Source organism: Bufo bufo, chromosome 5, assembly GCF_905171765.1.
Source record: "Bufo bufo chromosome 5, aBufBuf1.1, whole genome shotgun sequence".
In the NCBI taxonomy this organism is placed as follows: Eukaryota; Metazoa; Chordata; class Amphibia; order Anura; family Bufonidae; genus Bufo; species Bufo bufo.
This window is the reverse complement of record NC_053393.1, coordinates 542,652,540-542,673,199: the sequence shown is the minus strand read 5'-3', so window position 1 is coordinate 542,673,199 and position 20,660 is coordinate 542,652,540. Positions and strand designations below refer to the sequence as shown.

The 20,660-nt window shown below is 45.3% G+C and overlaps 1 protein-coding gene across 5 annotated transcripts in view; it reads left to right on the top strand.

The window, feature by feature from the left end:
- Nucleotides 1-14,959: 14,959 nt before the first annotated feature.
- The window catches only part of NKTR (natural killer cell triggering receptor), a 42,570-nt gene continuing 36,869 nt past the window's right edge, over nt 14,960-20,660 (top strand). For 4 of the 5 annotated variants that reach the window (XM_040431337.1, XM_040431335.1, XM_040431336.1 and 1 more), the window contains exon 1: nt 20,508-20,571. The gene's annotated coding sequence lies outside the window, so the exon portion shown is untranslated. Of the gene's footprint in view, nt 15,085-20,507; nt 20,572-20,660 lie in introns of those variants that run through there. The other variant, XM_040431334.1, reaches the window with a different exon arrangement.

Sequence of the window (20,660 nt, the reverse complement as noted above, 5' to 3'; positions counted from 1 at the left end):
GACAGGAGCGCGGTCACAGTAACTAGGAGACGTGGAGGTTTAACCCCTCAGGGTACTTTCACACACATACGTATTTTGTGGTGCTTTTCAGAATTTTTATTTTTCACGTTGTTGGGTCATTTACTAAAGCTTGGTGTTTAACGAGCCAGTTTTAGCAAAAACTAATTGCAGAAAAATCTGGCAGATTTTTTAACCCCTTCCATACATCTGCTGTACGACAGCAGACAGACACCGATCATGGACTTTTAACCCCGTGGTCAATTGCGACCATGGAATCCTTTACTGGTAGCGCTACACTCTTAGTGACCAAAAGGCTCTAAAGGGTTAATCCACCACGTCTCCTAGTTATGGTAGAGTTATTGTGGGTGACCGTGCACCTGTCCTATATCACCCTGGACCCTTCTATGTGTGACCACAGGACGGGGCGCACCAAGGCTTCTGAAGGCTCCGACACCTGCCATAGCGAAGTACCTATCGAGCCCTGCCCGTGACAGCAATTGTCACATAGACTGCTATTGTAAATTATTGCAGTCTATGGGAGATGTGATCAGATGATTGTGTGTTAAAGTTCCCAGGGGAAGGGGGTGAAAGGACTGAGTGCTACAAATAAATGGAAAATTAAAAGAAAAAGTTTTTAAACAATATATTTAAAAAAAAACACAAAAAGGATATAAAAATTCTAATCACTCACACTCTCTGTTTCAAAAATAAATAAAAGGTAACTATTAAAATATAAAAATATCCTGTGAACTCCATAATGGGAAAAAAATCAAAATGGCCGTTTTGCCTTTTTTTTGGTCATTTCACCTCCCCAAAAAAATTAAATAAAAACGTGATCAAAAAGTCCTAAATACTGCAAAGTGTTATCAATGGAAAATACAGATTGTCCCGCAAAAAATAAGCCCTTACACAGCTTCACAGATAAAAATACAAAGAGTTATGGGAGTCAGAATATAATGATGAGAAGAAAAAATTTATTGTTTTCAATTTTTTAAGTATTAAAACACAAAAAAACTATATAAATGTGGTATCGCTGTAATCGTACTGATCTGGAGAATAAAGGGAACAGGTCAGTTTTATCTCAGAGGGAACGCCGTATTATTATTATTGTTATCATTTATTATTAAAGCACCATTCATTCCATAGCGCTGGACATACAGTCATGTGAAAAAATTAGGACACCCTTTGAAAGCATGTGGTTTTTTGTAACATTTTTAATAAATGATTATTTCATCTCCGTTTCAACAATACAGAGAGATTAAAGTAATCCAACTAAACAAAGAAAACTGAAGAAAAGTCTTTTCAAGATCTTCTGTAAATGTCATTCTACAAAAATGCCTATTCTAACTGAGGAAAAAGATAGGACACCCTCACATGTATTCCCTCTTAAATTGGCTCAGATCTCACACAGGTATATCACACCAGGTGCACATAATTAGTAGATCGTTACTCTGCATGTTGAATGAGGCTTGCCCTATTTAAACCTCAGACATTTAGTTTGGTGTGCTCCTGACTGTTGAAGTGAGAGTGAGCACCATGGTGAGAGCAAAAGAGCTGTCAGAGGACTTCAGAAAAAAGATTGTAGCAGCCTATGAGTCTGGGAAGGGATTTAAAAAGATCTCAAAAGATTTTGAAATCAGCCATTCCACTGTCCGGAAGATAGTCTACAAGTGGAGGGCTTTCAAAACAACTGCCAACATGCCCAGGACTGGTCGCCCCAGCAAGTTCACCCCAAGAGCAGACCGCAAGATGCTAAAAGAGGTATCCAAAAACCCTAAAGTGTCATCTCGAGAACTACAGCAGGCTCTGGCTACTGTTGATGTAGAAGTACATGCCTCTACAATCAGAAAGAGACTGTACAAGTTTAACTTGCATGGGAGGTGTGCAAGGAGGAAACCTTTGCTTTCCAAGAGAAACATCGAGGCCAGACTGACATTTGCCAGCGATAAAGTTGACAAAGACCAGGACTTCTGGAATAATGTTCTTTGGACAGATGAGTCCAAAATTGAATTATTTGGACACAACAGCAGAGGACATGTTTGGCGTAAACCAAACACAGCATTCCAAGAAAAGAACCTCATACCAACTGTGAAGCATGGAGGTGGAAGTGTCATGGTTTGGGGCTGCTTTGCTGCAGCAGGACCTGGTCAGCTCACCATCATAGAATCCACGATGAATTCTACTGTGTATCAGAAGGTGCTTGAAGAACATGTGAGACCATCAGTTAGAAAATTAAAGCTGAAGCGGAACTGGACCATGCAACATGACAATGACCCAAAACATACTAGTAAATCAACCAAAGATTGGCTGAAAAAGAAGAAATGGAGAGTCCTGGAATGGCCAAGTCAAAGTCCAGATTTGAATCCCATTGAGATGCTGTGGGGTGACTTGAAAAGGGCTGTACGTGCAAGAAACCCCTCAAACATCTCACAGCTGAAAAAGTTCTGCATTGAGGAGTGGGGTAAAATTTCCTCAGACCGATGTCGAAGACTGGTAGATGGCTACAAGAACCGTCTCACTGCAGTTATTTCAGCCAAAGGAGGTAACACTCGCTATTAGGGGCAAGGGTGTCCTATCTTTTTCCTCAGTTAGAATAGGCATTTTTGTAGAATGACATTTACAGAAGATCTTGAAAAGACTTTTCTTCAGTTTTCTTTGTTTAGTCGGATTACTTTAATCTCTCTGTATTGTTGAAACGGAGATGAAATAACCATTTATTAAAAATGTTACAAAAAACCACATGCTTTCAAAGGGTGTCCTAATTTTTTCACATGACTGTATGATAAGAGGTATACATACATAATACAGACAAGTGCACTAAGCATGAAGAAGACGAGTTACAGACTGGTACAGAAGGAGAGAGGGCCCTGCCCGCGAGGCTTACAATCTACATGGTATGGGAGAAGGACACAGTAGGTGCGGGTGAAGCTGGTCATGGCGGTATAGAGGCAGCAGGGTCACTGGTTGGAGGCTTGTCTGAAGAGGTGGGTTTTCAGGTTTCTTTTGAAGGATTCCACTGTAGGTGAGAGTCTGATATGTTGGGGCAGCGAGTTCCAGAGTCTGGGGGAAGCACGGGAGAAATCTTGGAGGCGATTGTGGGAAGAGGCAATAAGAGGAGAGGAGAGAAGGAGGTCTTGTGAGGATCGGAGAGTGCGTGTGGGGATGTATCGGGAAAGTAGCTCAGAGATGTAGGGAGGGGACAGGTTGTGGACGGCCTTGTATGTATTTGTTAGTATTTTGAACTGAATTCGCTGGGCAATGGGGAGCCGGTGACGGGATTGGCAGAGGGGAGAGGCAGAGGAGTAACAGGGTGAGAGGTGGATTAGTCGGGCAGCAGAGTTGAGGATAGATTGTAGGGGTGCGAGAGTGCTAGATGGAAGGCCACAGAGGAGGATGTTGCAGTAGTCTAGGCGGGAGATGATGAGGGCATGTACAAGCGTTTTTGCAGACTCAAAGTTGAGGAAAGTGCGGATACGGGAGATGTTTTTGAGTTGAAGGCGGCAGGTGGTGGAAAGGGCTTGGATGTGCGGTCAGAAGGAGAGGGCAGAATACAAGGTCACTCCAAGGCAGCTGTCACGTTCGGGTGTGGGAGGGAAACACCACACCGAACATAGGAGGGAAAGGGGTGAGGGAATAAGGCTGGGAAACTAGGGAAAGGAGATGGACACCTCCTAGAAAACCCTAATCAAAGTCCTGACTAACTACCAGTATGAACAGACCCCAGAGGTAGGTGAGTTCATACACAGGAATACCTAGTGTCCTAACTCTCCCTATAGGACCCTGGTACTAATGTCAGGACTGAGACAACCTGTTCCTCCAAAAGGAAGGACGAACAGGAGTCTCCCTCAGGCCTTAAAACAGATGACAGGGAAATACAACACATAAAATAAAATAACCCAAACAAAATACAAAAGGGAAAGAAAACACTAAACCCTTTCGCTACCAGCGCCGTACATGTACGGCGCTGGAGCAATGTGCGAACATGGCGCCCGCTCGCACATGCAGCGGGCGTCATGGCCGGCAGATCTCTGCTGTTTCATACAGCAGAGACCTGCGGCTAATTACCAGGACCGGCATTAATGCCGATCGCGGTAATTTAATGCTTTAGATGCCGTGACCAAGTGAGGTCATGTCATCTAAATGCATGGCCAAATGGGGCATCAGTACTTGTGCTGAACACCTTTAGCATCGCTGATGAGGCTGAAAGTGTTCAGGCTGCAATTCTTATTTTGGCCACCAGATGGCAGGCCAGGATAATAAATTAGCAAAATTGACTGTAAATGGCAAATATAAAATCCCTGATAAACCCAAAAAATATATATAATTAATAAACCCATATATGAGGCACAAAATGATCACAAATAAAAAAAATTAAAAAAAAGTTTAAATATATAAAAGTTTAAATCACACCCCTTTCCGTATAATAAAAAAATAAATACCTAAATAACAATAAATATAATTATCATGGGTATCACCGCGACCGAAAACGCCCATATTATTAAAATAGAAAAAAATCCAATACAGCGAATGGCTTAATGGGAAAAAGGGTCAAAATGGCCGATTTGCCATTTTTTTCATTGCTTCTCTTGCCCCAAAAAAATTTAATAAAATATGATCAAAAAGTCACGCACACTCCAAAATGGTATCAATAAAAAGTACAGATTGTTCTGCAAAAAATGAGCCCCTAAACAGCTTAGTAGACATAAATATAAAAAAGTTCTGGGTGTCAGAATATGGTAATTTTTTTAAAAGTTTAAATTCATTTTTACACTATTTAGACATGAAAAACCTATACATATGGCGTATCGTTGTAATCGTACTGACCCAGAGAATGAAGGTAACGGATGAGTTTTACCTCATAGGAAACGCCGTAAAATGGAATTATTTTTTTCTCCCAATTTCACCTCATTCGGAAATTTTTTTCCAGCTTCCCACTACATCGTATGGAATATTAAAAGGCGCCATTAGAAACTACAACTTGCCCCATAAACAAAAACAAGCCCTCATACGGCTACGTGAACAGAAAACAAAAATAAAGCTATTGCTCTGGGAAAGCAGGGAGTGAAAAAAAAAAAGGGAAAATTGCTGCGTCAGGAAGGGGTTAAAAGGTGCACAGTTCAGAGATCTGAAATCTGCTCCAGTAAAATACAGACTCCGCTTAAAGAGGTGATTTACAAGTTAAGGCCTAGTTCACACGACCGTATGTCTTTTTCAGTGTTCTGCGGGCCGTTTTTCACAGATCCGTTGTTCCGTTTTTTGTTTCCGATGTGTTTCCGTTTCTGTTCCGTTTTTCCATTCCGTTTTTTCCGTATGGCATATACAGTATACAGTAATTACATAGAACAAATTGGGCTGGGCATAACATTTTCAATAGATGGTTCCGCAAAAAACTGAACGGATACGGAAGACATACGGATGCATTTCCGTATGCATTCCGTTTTTTTTGCAGACTCATTGACTTTAATGGAGCCACGACCCGTGATTTACGACCAAATATAGGACAAGCTGTATATTTGTACGGAACGGAAAAACGGAAATACGGAAACGGAATGCTTACGGAACACATTCCGTTTTTAATGCGGAACCATTGAAATAAATGGTTCCATATACGGACCATATACGGAACACAAAAAAGCGGCCCATACACTCGCAAAAAAAAAAACGTTCGTGTGAACTAGGCCTAAGCCTCATTCACACATCAGTGTTCTCCACGGACAGCACACGTCCCCATTTTATTTGATCGCGGACACAGACGTGTGAATGCGGCTTTAGATGTGATCTATTTGACCGTATTCCCGCAGATGCCGCTCTGTACAAATACGACAGCTTGTAAGGCGGAATTAGTTGGTAGCATAGAATCGCTAGGTAACTGCATGGACTGAGGCATTGAACGGCGCCATATAAGAGCTTATGCACACATTTTTTTTTTTGGTGTAATTTCTGTTTTTCTTTTTGCAGCCCGTATGCGGAACCATTCACTTCAATGGGGCCGCAGAAGAAATGGAAATGACTCCGCGCGCATTCCGTGTCCATGTGTCCGGAAAAAAAAATAGAACATGTCCTATTAATGTCCGCATTACAGACAAGGACAGGACGGTTCTATTAGGGGCCGGCAATTCAGCAAAATGCGGAATGCACACGGGCGGTATCCGTGGTTTTGCAGATTCACAATTTTCGGAACGCAAAAACGGCAACAGCTGTGTGCATGAGCCCTAAAGCTGACGTGAAAACATTTGACAAACGCCAAGAGCTCACGTAAAAAAAATGCCTGCAAATGAACAAAAACATCAGGAGCAAAAAAAAAACACCACAAAGTGCAGAAAACCTCCACTAAAAAAACACCTCCCTGTGAAAACAGCTTCATGGTTGTTTAGAAAAAAAAAAAGTCTATAAGAAAAAAGCTTAAAAAATGCTGTAAAATCTGCAGGCGGTACGCAGAACTCTGCAAGCAGTTCTGATGGCGTTTATTTTGTGGAAGAAAAAAAGACGGACAAAATGGGGGCCATTTATCAATAACGGTGCATTTTACACCAGAAAAATCGAAAGTGGCGATTTATTTCAGCTCATTTATCAAAAGGCTCCCGCTATTTTTAAAAAGTGTCTTTGGCGATTATAATTCTAATAATCCGTCATTTTATAAACAAATGCAATATTTTTTTTACGCTCAAGTCTTGAAAAGCGACGTATAATTGTATTTGCGACAATGCATCTGCGCTCAACTGATTTCGAACGTGCGACTCTTTTAGGGCCAATATGCGACATTTAATTGCTAAAACTAAGACATATTGCTAGGAGATGCCACGAATGTCGGATAGGAGCGGCTCCCGCCTACCTCTAGAACGAGGCCCCCGACATGAACAAGAGCACGCCGCACATATGTGGACTGCTCTCCATTCACTTCTATGGGAATTCCAAAAATAGCCGAGCTTTATTCGGAAGACGCATAGAAATTTACGGAGGGCGGCCCGCGTGTGCGGTGGTGCGCTCCTGTTCACTTTGGAGGCACTGTTCTAGAGATATAGCCGGGGGGCCGCTCCTATGCCACCAATGTGCACGGTGACATAACCCCTTTTATGGATCTTTGCCACAGATCTCGTCTGCAAAAACAGTGTGGCCTCCGCCTGCCATTGTTTTCAATGGGAGAGTATGTCGCCTTTCACACGGTGGTTTTTCCAGACCGCTCCAAGAATGGAGCTGGAGTCTGCTTGTGGTTTAGCGGCATTAAAACGGAAAAAAACGCATCCGTTTCTGCCAAACAAATCCACCATGTGAACACCGTCCAGGAGCGCGTTCACACTGGACCTTTTATGCAGCGTGATAAAAACAGCATAAAAAAGCTGCATTACAGAGGGTCAATGTCTGTGCATCCGGGGTCCAACTCTTCCACTGACGCGAGCATGGCAGGCCCCCCGCGGCTTTGGGTAGGGCAACCAGGATGGATGGATTTAGGCGGTGTGGCCCTTTAAGTCAGGTATAAAGTGCTCCGGGGCGCGGTATAATTAGGTGTACGTTCCTGACGGGATCCCGGATGCTGGCGGCTCCATGATGGACCCACATCCTTGTCTGGAGACTGTGTGAGTTCTGCCAAGAGCCGCGTCCCGGACAAAACCTTCTACAATGAGGGAGATTCATTTGTTTCTGGAAGAGCTAGGTGACAACAAAAAAACGGCCACCGCCGTATCTCCCACTGTATTCCAGTGACTCGCCAAGATCTCTGCTTGCTGTCAATGTGTTAAAACACTATTGCTTACATCCAGAGGTTGAATACCCATTGTGAACTATTACTTTTTTCATGGCTGGGGGTTTGTTACAGTCACACCTAGTCCGTACAGTCCTCTGTAAAGCAGCACAAATCTTTCTCCTGTCCAGGTTAGTTTGTTACAATGTATCAGTTCAGGTAACATGTATCAGAGGATTCCCTGCTAACAAACCCTCAGCTGTGAGAAGTGTTGCTGGCCGTATTGGTCTGTTTACCGTTCATTGTCAGGAAGCAGAGATTTTGAAAGTGACAGATTAATTTACATAAAATTGGACCCCACTCCCTTTAACCCCTTAGTGACCACCAGTACTTCTTTTTTACGGGGCCTTAGGCTGGGCCGCTGCCTTTTTACGGCAGCCCGGTCTAAGCACCGCACGGGTCTCCGATGCAGCGGAGTGCAGGGTTCCTGCTCTAACAGCCTGGACCAACAGGAGCTCCGATCTGGGCTGTTTAACTCCTTGCATGCCGCAGGCAATGGCGCCCGCTGCATGTCAGCAGTTACAGAGGGAGCGGACTCCCTCTGTCTCCCAAATGACACTGCGGGGGCTCATGTGACTATAGGCAGGCATGGACCTACTATAGGCCCCAAGCCTGTCGCCACTGTTCCCCAGCAGGCTGCACCTCTTTGGCGCAGCCTGCTGGTCAATGTCAGTATAGCACTGACATTAAAATACAATGCACTGCAGGAATAGTGTATTGTCTTTTGGGAGCGATCAAAAGATTTCCATTGGAAAACCGCTTTTCGATAGAAAATATTTCAAAAATAAAATTTCCCCCATTTGTTTGGTACCGCTGCGTCTGTAACGACCCGCACTACACAACTGTCATGTAAATTGTGCCGTATGGTGAACGTCGTAAAAAAAATTGACAGAATTCCTGCTTTCTAATAAATAAAAAGCAATTAAAATCCAAAATGATACCAATGAAAACGAAATGCCCTCACACAGCTCGAGTAGAAAGAAAAAAAAAAAAGTTATGGTAGTGATGCATTTAAAGGGGTATTCCCACCTGCAAGATCATATTTGAGAAGTTTACACTAATGCCATAGATAATTTTTGCAATTTGCTTAAATTATTTAAAATGCACATATTTAGATAAATTCCCTTCCCTCTTACCCCATTGTTGACATGTGGCAACCCATAGATACGGCCACCGCTCCACTGCCGTATCTATGGGCCGCGCTCGCGCAGACTGCACTTACTTTTCACCCAGGCGGCCGGTCATTCCCACAAGAGGGCACGCGGTGCAGCGCATGCGCATTTCTTCTTTCTTCACGGCCGCGTCTGATACAGAGCCGCGCATGCTCTGTATGCAGCACGGACGTAGGAGCGAGTGGGGGGGGGAGAGAGGAGCTGAGCGCGCAGGAGCAAGCAGCAGAGGGAGGACGTGACCTGGAGACCCGGAGGACCAACAGCTTAGGTAAGTGGCTGCAGCACATAATTCCCTCATCCACTAAACCACCAATGATTTTATATGTTATAACAATCAAAGGGGGAGAACTCTATAGAGTGCAGGGAAATGGACCCTGGGGACAATAATATTCTGGAAAATGGACCCTGGGGACAACAATATGCAGTGAAATGGGCGCTGGGGACAACAATATGCAAGGAAATGGAATATTTAGAATTATTCAAATGACTAACTTTGATTTTTTTGTAATTTCAAAATTTACAAATCAAAAACCTGTCGTTGTTTCTGATGTCTATTAGAAAAATAAAATATTCACATATATATATATTATGAAACTGATTGTTCATGGGGATGGTTTGTCAAATAGAATAATTATTAGTCTGGCAGATGCTATCCAGCTGTATTGCCAGACATAGCTGTTTTTCTTGATGGAAGAAAGTTCCGTACAATCTTATATCAGCAGTGGGATTGACTGGCTGTAAATACAACTTTTCGAAATGTCAGCCCCTCCCCCACCAGCACTGTGGATGTCACTACTACATATGTGTCTTCCCCTCCCCTACAAAGCCATAGAGCTGGCGGGGGAGGACAAGACAGATGTAGCAGAGCTGTATAAGAAGCTGTTCAGTCACAGTGCTGGTGGGAGAGGGAAATAGGCAGATGTAGAAGAGCTGTATAGTAAACTGGTCAGCCACAGTGCTAGAGGGGACTGGGAAACGTTAATTTTTAATGTAAATTTGTTTTCCCTTAGTCCTAACAGCAGCACAAGTGGGGATTCCTCCCCTGTGATGCCGGTCAGGACAGGCGGAATTTTTGTTGAAAAAGAAAATAACTGACAAGTATAAATAATTAACTAATTAAACCCACCCCTATATAGGATTCCCCACCCTGGCAGGAGGTGCTTTTAAGCAAGTAGAAATAATAATCAAGATAGGGTGGGAAATTTGTGTGCTGCTGTTAGGACTAAGGGAAAACAAATTTACGTTAAAAATTTACGTTTCCCTGTTGTCCTAACCAGCAGCACAAGTGGGGACCTAGCAAGGAGTACAACACACAAATTGGGAGGGACCCCATTTCTTTTTTTTTAAGAGACAGGGGCACTTAGAATAGACTGTTGAAAGGCCACTCCCTCAGACCGCCTAGAATCTAGACGATAATGTCTAATAAAAGTGCTCTGGGAGCTCCAGGAAGCGGCAGCACAGATCTAGTCTAGCGGAATCAGCTTCTTTTCGTCATAGGAAGCTGAGTCTGCCCTGGTGGAATGGGCAATCACAAAGGATGGAGGACCCAAATCGTGAGATAGGAAAGCTACCTTTACCCACCTGCTCAAAGAAGGTTTAGACGCTTTAAGACCCTTGTTTTTACCAGCATATGATAACAGGAGATTTTCAGATCTTCTGAAGCCCACAGTTCTGTCCAGATAAATTCTTAGGACTCTAGGGATGTCCAAGGTATGCAACATTTTTTCTTCTGGAGATGATGTGGAAGAACAGAAGACTAGTAAAGATATTGTCTGGTTGGTATTCCTGAAAGACAGAACTTTTGGTACAAAGGTCAGAAGGAATCTTAGCAGGACCTTGTCCTGAAGAAACAATATATATGGCTCAGAGGCCCCCAGGGCCTGAAGTTCTCTAATCTTCTTGGCCGAGGTAATGGCCAACAAAAAGGTGACCTTTAGGGACAAAAACCTAAGGTCAACACTTTCCAAAGGTTCAAATGGGGAAGAACATAGCCCCTTTAGAACAACAGATAAATCCCACTCAGGGATTAGTCTCAGGATGCTAGGTTTAAGTCTCTCAGCTCCTTTAAGGAACTTCATGATTAGGGGGTCTTAAAAAAGAGAACTGCCAAGACAGGCAGATAAAGCAAAGATATGGACTCATAGTGTAGATGGGCTTAGTCCCTTGTCCAAACCATCTTGAAGAAACTGTAAAATAGTTGAAAGAAGAAGATCTGAGGCTACTACCTCTTTATCAGCACACCATTGAAGGAAGATCTTATTTATCCTGGAATATTTCTTATTTGTAGACTCCGCTCCGGAGTGTGAAATTGTTCTCAAGACCTCCGCTGAAAGCCATCTAGCTTCTACTAGGGACCTGTCAATCTCCAGGCTGTCAGACTGAGTATCCTCAGATCTAGGCAGGAACCTGTGTCCTGATACACTAGGTCTTGCGTTAGGGGAAGTCTCCAATATACACCCTGACTCATCTGCATGAGCTGGGTGAACCAAGACCTCTTTGGCCAGAATGGAATGATGGCGATCACTGAGGTCTGGTCTTGCTTGATTTTCATCAATACCCTTGGTATCATGGAAATTGGAGGGAATAAATAAGCCAGCCTGAACCTCCATGTTATGGACAGAGCATCTATCGCTACAGGATTGTCCTCCTTGTAAAGGGAGCAGGAACCTTTGGAGTTTAGTGGAGTTGCCACCAAATCGATCTCTGGAGTTCCCCAGCGCTGGGTTATCTAAATGAAGATGCCCTTGTTCAGTGACCACTCACCTTGAACTGAAAGGCCTCGACTCAGGCGATCTGCAGCTATGTTGAGAGCTCCCCCGATATGAACCACCGTTAGGTGGGATAGGTTGGTCTCTGCCCAGGAAAAAATTCAACTCACTTCTCTGAGGAGTAGTTTGGATCTTGTGCCTCCGTCTGTTGATGTAGGCGACTACTGTCGTATTGTCGGTACGAACTCTCACCGCCCTGTTGCGGATGATAGGAGCAAAGTGATTGAGAGCTAGACGGACTGCTCTCAACTCCCTCATATTGGATGAGAGAAGTTTCTCTTGAGGACTCCAAGTACCTTGTACTGGATTCTCCTCCAGATGGGCTCCCCAACCTAGAAGGGAGGCATCCGTCGTCAACATGATCCAACGAGGTTGAATCAAGGTCCTTCCATCTGATAGGTTCTTCCACCACCTGAGTGAAGAACGGACTTCGGTGGACAGGGGGTGTGTTTTGTTCAAACCCCTGGAATTGCGATTCCAAACCGATAACACTTCCTCTTGGAGGGGACGTAGATGCCACAAAGCCCAAGGAACTGCCTCTGCAGACGCTGACATGTGGCCTAATATCTTCATAACAGTTCTGATGGAAACTTGCCTGGGTACCAGAAGGAACTCCGCTGCTCTTATTACACGATCTTTCCTCTCCGGAGAATGAGTCATGTGATCGGAATTTAGGTGTTGAAGAGTTTGAAGAGCCAGCTGAAGATGAGATTGCAAGACGTCTAGAGTGGCGGCTTTTAACAGCCAGTCGTCTAAGTATGGGACGATCTCTAGTCCTTGAAGCCTGAGCTGAGCGACAACCGGAGCCACAACCTTGGTGAAGGTGTGGGGGGTGGAGGAGATGCCAAAAGGCAGTACAGCAAACTGGTAGCGCTTCACCACACCTTTTATGGATACAGCAACTCTCAGATACTTTTTGTGTGCTGGATGGATGGGAACATGAATGTACGCGTCCTTCAGATCTATGGGGACCATTACTGAGCGTATGGTCTCCATCCGGAAGCGCTTTCGCTTGATAAAGCGATTTAGATAGCGTAGGTTCATAATCATCCGCCAATCGCCTGACGGCTTTGGGACAAGAAAAATAGGGGAATAGACTCCTCGACCCCGTTTGCGAGGGGGGACCTCCTCTAGAGCACTCTTTTGGACGTACTGAAGAACGGAGTTCTCCAAGACTAGCTGCTTGTCGTGGGCAAGGGGTTTTGTCAGGATAAACTTCTCCTGAGGGGGGGGGGGGGGGATAAACTCGATCTTGTACCCGGATGTCATTACATCCAAAACCCAGGGATCCGGAATTTCTTGAAGCCAAAAATTCCTGAACAAACTTAAACGTGCTCCGACTGGAGGAGGATTGGGGGATAGCGCCACGTGCAGCGGAACTGGAGGGGATAGGGGAGGATGGCTTGTAGAAGGCTGATGAGAGTCATGGGTCAGCCTTGCGGTCCTTCCCACGACCTCGACCTCTACCGAGTCTGCGGCTCTCAGAGGGTTTCTGGGACCTGGACGAACTCTGATATCTCCCTCCTCTAGCTGTTCCTCTGCCTCGAAAGGTCTGTTGTGGAAGGGACTTCCCCTTCTTGTCAGCCAAGCTCTCCATCAAGCGATCAAGCTCAGACCCAAACAATCTTCCGGGCTCATAGGGGAGACCACAAAGGTTGAACTTTGAGGTGTTGTCTGCCACCCATGGTCTGAACCAAAGGGGGCGTCTACTGGCTGAAGAGCCATCGTCTTGGCTGCTAGCTTAAAGGGTTTCTATCACTTCGTTTCACCTATTTAGCTTTCAGACACTAGCGATCCGCTAGTGTCTGCTTTATCTAACCATCCTAATATAAGAGCTTATTGTCCTGCCGTTTAGCTAAAAAAATAACTTATATAGATATGCAAATGAGCCTCTAGGTGCTATGGGGGCGTGATTAGCACCTAGAGGCTCCGTCTACCTTAACAAACTGCCGCCGCCCAGCGCGTCCCTCCAGCCCGCCCATCTCCTCCGGAATGCGATGCTCCTCGTATTCGGCGCATGCGCAGTGAATGTCTGATCGTTTCCCTGCTCAGACATCTCCACTGCGCCTGTTCCTCGGAGCACTATGACGTCATCCGCGCAGGCGCAGTGGAGATGTCTGAGCAGGGAAGCGATCAGACATTCACTGCGCATGCGCCGAATACGAGGAGCATCGCATTCCGGAGGAGATGGGCGGGCTGGAGGGACGCGCTGGGCGGCGGCAGTTTGTTAAGGTAGACGGAGCCTCTAGGTGCTAATCACGCCCCCATAGCACCTAGAGGCTCATTTGCATATCTATATAAGTTATTTTTTTAGCTAAACGGCAGGACAATAAGCTCTTATATTAGGATGGTTAGATAAAGCAGACACTAGCGGATCGCTAGTGTCTGAAAGCTAAATAGGTGAAACGAAGTGATAGAAACCCTTTAAGATGTTGGGGTGCAGAATCGCATGGGAAATCGATACCAAGGAGGAGGGTCTTGAACTGGTCCAGGACATCATTTCTGGCCATACCAGATTCTAAATCAGATTGGATCCAAAGGACGCGGGTGCGGATAAAATTCGCTACCTCACTCGACGTTGAGTCTTTTCGGACGGAAAAAGAAAAGCCAAACCCTCATCCTCAGAAGGGGAATCATCCTCGCCCGAAATAACCTCTTCGGACATAGAGACAGGACCAGGAGAGGCCTGTCTAGGTCTCTTACCAGAGACCGCATTCTTTATCTCCGAAATGGAAGTGTCCATAAATTCCTAAATTCAGGAAAATATCTCACAGACTGCAGGCTCCGTATTAGGAGGTATGGGCCGACACCCAGGGCAACGGTGGAATTTATACGAATCTGGCAATGGAGTGCCACAATTAGAACACACAAGATGCCTCTGTTTTTGCGTAGATTTCCCATGTCCGGAACCTGGAGATGTCATATTGAGGCAAAGTATAGTACACTAGCAGGATCTCAAACTGACCACCTGAAGTGCAGCTCTGAATGTGACTGGAGTAGAATCCTTACTCCTGCCACCCTGAGCTAGCCAGAGGGCAGAGAGATAACCTCCTACCCGGAAGTGAGGTCAGAAGCGACTCAGCTGAGGTGGCACACTAGAAAAAACTATACATAAAAGTATAATACCAATATACCTGGCCCCTGCCTCCTCTCCTCAGACACGCAGAGAGGACAGGAGGTGAAGAAAATACTATACTATACTAGCGGCCGCAAGCACCGCGCGCCCGCCCGGAAGTCGTCAGATGACGCACTTCTGGGGCGCGGCAGGAGCGCTGGCTGCCCGAAGCTAGAACTCCGGAGCGGAGGAAAGACCGCAACGCCGTCATGGCACCCCACGATCACAGAGGCACAAAGGATGGACAAGCCACCTGGACTCAGGAGGGGATGCCCAAGGGCATCACAGCAGGTACCCTAAAAAAAAATGAAAAAAGAAGCAGTAAATTTAAGATATAAAGAGACTCTAGCTTGGGAGTCTAACCTGTCCTAGGTTCACAGGACAGAAAAAAGCACCTCCTGCCAGGGTGGGGAATCCTATATACACTGCGTGCAGAATTATTAGGCAAATGAGTATTTTGACCACATCATCCTCTTTATGCATGTTGTCTTACTCCAAGCTGTATAGGCTCGAAAGCCTACTACCAATTAAGCATATTAGGTGATGTGCATCTCTGTAATGAGAAGGGGTGTGGTCTAATGACATCAACACCCTATATTAGGTGTGCATAATTATTAGGCAACTTCCTTTCCTTTGGCAAAATGGGTCAAAAGAAGGACTTGACAGGCTCAGAAAAGTCAAAAATAGTGAGATATCTTGCAGAGGGATGCAGCACTCTTAAAATTGCAAAGCTTCTGAAGCGTGATCATCGAACAATCAAGCGTTTCATTCAAAATAGTCAACAGGGTCGCAAGAAGCGTGTGGAAAAACCAAGGCGCAAAATAACTGCCCATGAACTGAGAAAAGTCAAGCGTGCAGCTGCCAAGATGCCACTTGCCACCAGTTTGGCCATATTTCAGAGCTGCAACATTACTAGAGTGCCCAAAAGCACAAGGTGTGCAATACTCAGAGACATGGCCAAGGTAAGAAAGGCTGAAAGACGACCACCACTGAACAAGACACACAAGCTGAAACGTCAAGACTGGGCCAAGAAATATCTCAAGACTGATTTTTCTAAGGTTTTATGGACTGATGAAATGAGAGTGAGTCTTGATGGGCCAGATGGATGGGCCCGTGGCTGGATTGGTAAAGGGCAGAGAGCTCCAGTCCGACTCAGACGCCAGCAAGGTGGAGGTGGAGTACTGGTTTGGGCTGGTATCATCAAAGATGAGCTTGTGGGGCCTTTTCGGGTTGAGGATGGAGTCAAGCTCAACTCCCAGTCCTACTGCCAGTTTCTGGAAGACACCTTCTTCAAGCAGTGGTACAGGAAGAAGTCTGCATCCTTCAAGAAAAACATGATTTTCATGCAGGACAATGCTCCATCACACGCGTCCAAGTACTCCACAGTGTGGCTGGCAAGAAAGGGTATAAAAGAAGAAAATCTAATGACATGGCCTCCTTGTTCACCTGATCTGAACCCCATTGAGAACCTGTGGTCCATCATCAAATGTGAGATTTACAAGGAGGGAAAACAGTACACCTCTCTGAACAGTGTCTGGGAGGCTGTGGTTGCTGCTGCACGCAATGTTGATGGTGAACAGATCAAAACACTGACAGAATCCATGGATGGCAGGCTTTTGAGTGTCCTTGCAAAGAAAGGTGGCTATATTGGTCACTGATTTGTTTTTGTTTTGTTTTTGAATGTCAGAAATGTATATTTGTGAATGTTGAGATGTTATATTGGTTTCACTGGTAAAAATAAATAATTGAAATGGGTATATATTTGTTTTTTGTTAAGTTGCCTAATAATTATGCACAGTAATAGTCACCTGCACACACAGATATCCCCCTAAAATAGCTAAAACTAAAAACAAACTAAAAACTACTTCCAAAAATATTCAGCTTTGATATTAATGAGTTTTTTGGGTTCATTGAGAACATGGTTGTTGTTCAATAATAAAATTAATCCTCAAAAATACAACTTGCCTAATAATTCTGCACTCCCTGTAGGGGTGGGTTTAATTAGTTAATTATTTATACTTGGGAGTTATTTTCTTTTTCAACAAAAATTCCTCCTGTCCTGACCGGCTTCACAGGGGAGGAATCCCCACTTGTGCTGCTGGTTAGGACGACAGGGAAAGACAGATGTAGCAGAGCTGTAAATGCACCTATACAGATACATGGTCTAAGGTTTATACACAGCTGTAGTAGAGCTATAATGGAAACAAATCTCCATCAGTGCTGGTCGGTGGGGGATGGTAATATTTTAGGGGAGGCAAAAGCACAGATCATTTAGCTACTAGCTGACATGCTTTTGGGCTGATGTATAGTAGTGAATTATTGTTTTGATGCTCAGAATGGGTTTTGTGTGTAAAACTGTATTAGGGTACTTTCACACTTGCGGCAGAGGATTCCTGCAGGCAGTTCCGTCGCAAAACGTATGCAAACTGATGGCATTTGTCAGACGGATCCGGATGTGAATGGGGCTGCGTGAAAATCGCAAGCATCCGCAAGCAAGTGCGTATGCGGTGCGATTTTCACGCACGGTTGCTAGGAGACGATCGGGATGGAGACCCGATCATTATTATTTTCCCTTATAACATGGTTATAAGGGAAAATAATAGCATTCTGAATACAGAATGCATAGTACAATAGCGCTGGAGGGGTTAAAAATAAATAAATAATAATTTAACTCACCTTAGTCCACTTGATCGCGATGCCCGGCATCTCTTCTGTCTCCTTTGCTGAACAGGACCTGTGGTGAGCATTACAGGTAAAGGACCTTTGGTGACGTCACTCCGGTCATCACATGGTCCATCACACTGCATTTTTTTTCCATAGGAATGTATTAGTGCATTCAAATTGCCGCATTGACGGATCCGGCATGCGCAGACCTTTAAAAATGTGAAAAAAATAAATACCGGATCTGTTTTGCCGGATGACCCCGGAAAAACGGATCCGGTTTTGCAATGCATTTTTCTGACTGATCAGGATCCTGATAAGTCTGAAAAATTCCTGATCAGTCAGAAAAAATGACATGCGTTTGCATACAGTTTGCCTGATCAGGCAGGCAGTTCAGGCAACGGAACCGCCTGCCGGAATCAAACAACGCAAGTGTGAAAGTCCCCTAAATGCTGCATCTGGCAAGTGTTCAGTCTTTTTAGATGGAAATAAAACTGCAGCAAAAAGGTAAAAAGACTGAACTGAAGACATCCTGAACAGATTGCTCTAAATTCAGAATGCATTAGGATAAAACTGATCAGTTCGTTTCCGGTATTCAGCCCCTGGGACGGAACTCAGCGCCGGAAAAGAAAAACGCTAGTGTGAAAGTGCCCCTTAGAATGCAGGACAGCCACGTGTTACTGTCTAATTAGCTCACATCCCTCAGCTCTCTGAGCGATGATTCCCGAGCAGGAGGGAGGGGCCTCACAGACACTGCAGGCTGCCAGACTGATGACTCATACTATCCACATGAATCAGCAGTGTGATATCATAAGGAGGCGTGGCCGGCCTTCACTCAAACTGCCTAAGCCCCACCCAGCCTTAGAAGCAGGAAACCAGGAGGTGACCAGCAGAGCAGCTGCAGGGGAGGATGAAGTAGCAAGATGGGAATAACCCTTTAAAGGTTTTTATTGTGCAAAAGTAGTATAAAGTAAAAATATATATATGTATTTGGTATTGCTGTAATTGCACAGACCCAGAGAATAAAGTTTTTGTGTTATTTATGCCAAAAAATGAACATCGCAAAATTGATAACATAAAGACTCAGTGGCAGTATTGCTGTTCTTTCCCATCTTCCTTCAATCATCGACTGTTGCTCCGCCTGTAGTACACCCCCACCTGACTCAGGCTCCGCAGTTCTAGCCACACAGTCGTATTAGGCTAGGTCTACACAATGACATTTGTCGCGCGACAATTTTTATAATGGCAGTCTATGGTGTCGCACTGCAACATGTGACATGCTGCGACTCAAATGGATTTTCTGTGACTGTTGCATCGCAGTCGCAGCATGTCGCATGTTGCAGTGCGACACCATAGACTGCCATTATAAAAATTGTCGCGCGATATTGGTGCAACAAAATGTCGTCATGTAGACGTAGCCTTAGTCTTGTTTAAAAGGTTATTCGTGAGATATAAATAATACTCGCTCGTATTTTTTCATTCCTTTTATTTTTCATATAAATAAATTACCATAAGGCCTCTTGGACATGATAGCTGTGCGGCCTGCATACGGCGGGTCCGCAATACAAGGGCACCGGCCGCCCGTGTGCACTCCACATTACGGATCACAGAGATGCAGAGAACGGAAGCACGGATCGGAACCCCACGGAGCGCTTCAGTGGTGTTTCTGTCCGTGCCTCCGCACCGCAAAAAATAGAAATAAAAAATAGAACTTGCGGACGGATCACGGACCCATTCAAGTTGAATGGGTCTCGATCCGTTCCCGGCCGCCGCACGGATGCACAATGTTCGTGTGCAAGAGGCCTAATGCATAGTCATCCTGAGAGCGCTGAACGGAGGTAGCAATCAGTTCAGCGCTCTCAGGATTTCCCATCTTCCTTCCCAGAGTTAATAAAAGTTCATCAGTAAGTTACCCAAAAATGGCGCCATTAAAAACGACAACTTGTCCGGCAAACAACAAGCTACATAGACGGAAAAATAACAAAGTTACAGCTCGTGGAAGGCGACAAAGGAAAAATGAAGAGAAAAAGAAAACCACTTGCCCAAATTAGGCCGGACACCAAGGCCCCTCTCACAGGAGCGTTGCGTGACGTGAACGCATAGCACCCGCACTGAATTCTGACCCATTCATTTCAATGGGTCTCGGTACATGAGCGTTTTTTTTTTCACGCATCAGTTGAAAATCGCAGCACGTTCTATATTCTGCGTTTTTCACGCAGCCCTGGCCCCATAGATGTGAATGGGGCCGCGTGAAAAACGCATTACATCTGCGTGGGAAAAAACTGAACGCAATCGCAGACAAAACTGACTGAACCTGCTTGCAAAACGGTGCGAGTTTCACTGAACGCATCCGGACCTTATCCGTATCGTTCGTGTGAAAGAGGCCTAAGGGGTTAAGAACGCCTCCTAGTCTGTTTTATTCCCAGCTCTTCTTAGAACTTTACACCGCGTTGTTCCTCTGCTGTTCCTCCTGGAAATGTATCAACAAATTAGCGATTGCCCCCAATCATGCGCAGGGCCGTTGCCGTTTTTGGCCGAGAGCTCGCCACCATTGTCCTTTCCTTGTCCGCACGGATAGGACATGTTCTGTCTCTTTTACGCGGGGCCGGGGAACGGACATACAGAGGCAGGCAGCACACGGTGGCTTTCCGCATCTGTTGTGGCCCCGTTGAAGCAAGCGGATCCGCAAAAAATGCAAATCGGATGCGGACACAAAAACAGGGTGCATGAGCCCTAACGGAGGGGCCACATAATGCAGAGCCCTAACAGAGGGGCCACATAATGCAGAGACAAGATGCTCTAGAATTGGTATTTTAAGACTCCTCCTCAGCCCATTTGTGCAGGTACTACAGCTAGGGGGCATGCTGGGGGTTGTAGTCCTCCTCATTGTCACACATTCCCCCTCCACACAGTGTTATCCCCAGCTCCAGCCTCTCACAGGCATCACATTGACAGCACACAGCGCAGAAATTCACGCAGGCGTTCACCAAGGACAGCCCCTCTCAGGCTCTAGTCCCGGATGTCAGCGCCGCTGAGGCCCCCTGAAGCCCCGCCCCCCTCCGCGGAGATAGGACGTCGAAGAGGAGGAAGAGCGGACGGTGAAAGAAACGCTGACGGGTAATTACACTGAGGGGCCCCGGACTGCCAGGGAGGGGCCCCAGCCTACGTCATACTACACTATATACTCTCAGGTCTCTATGTGTAGT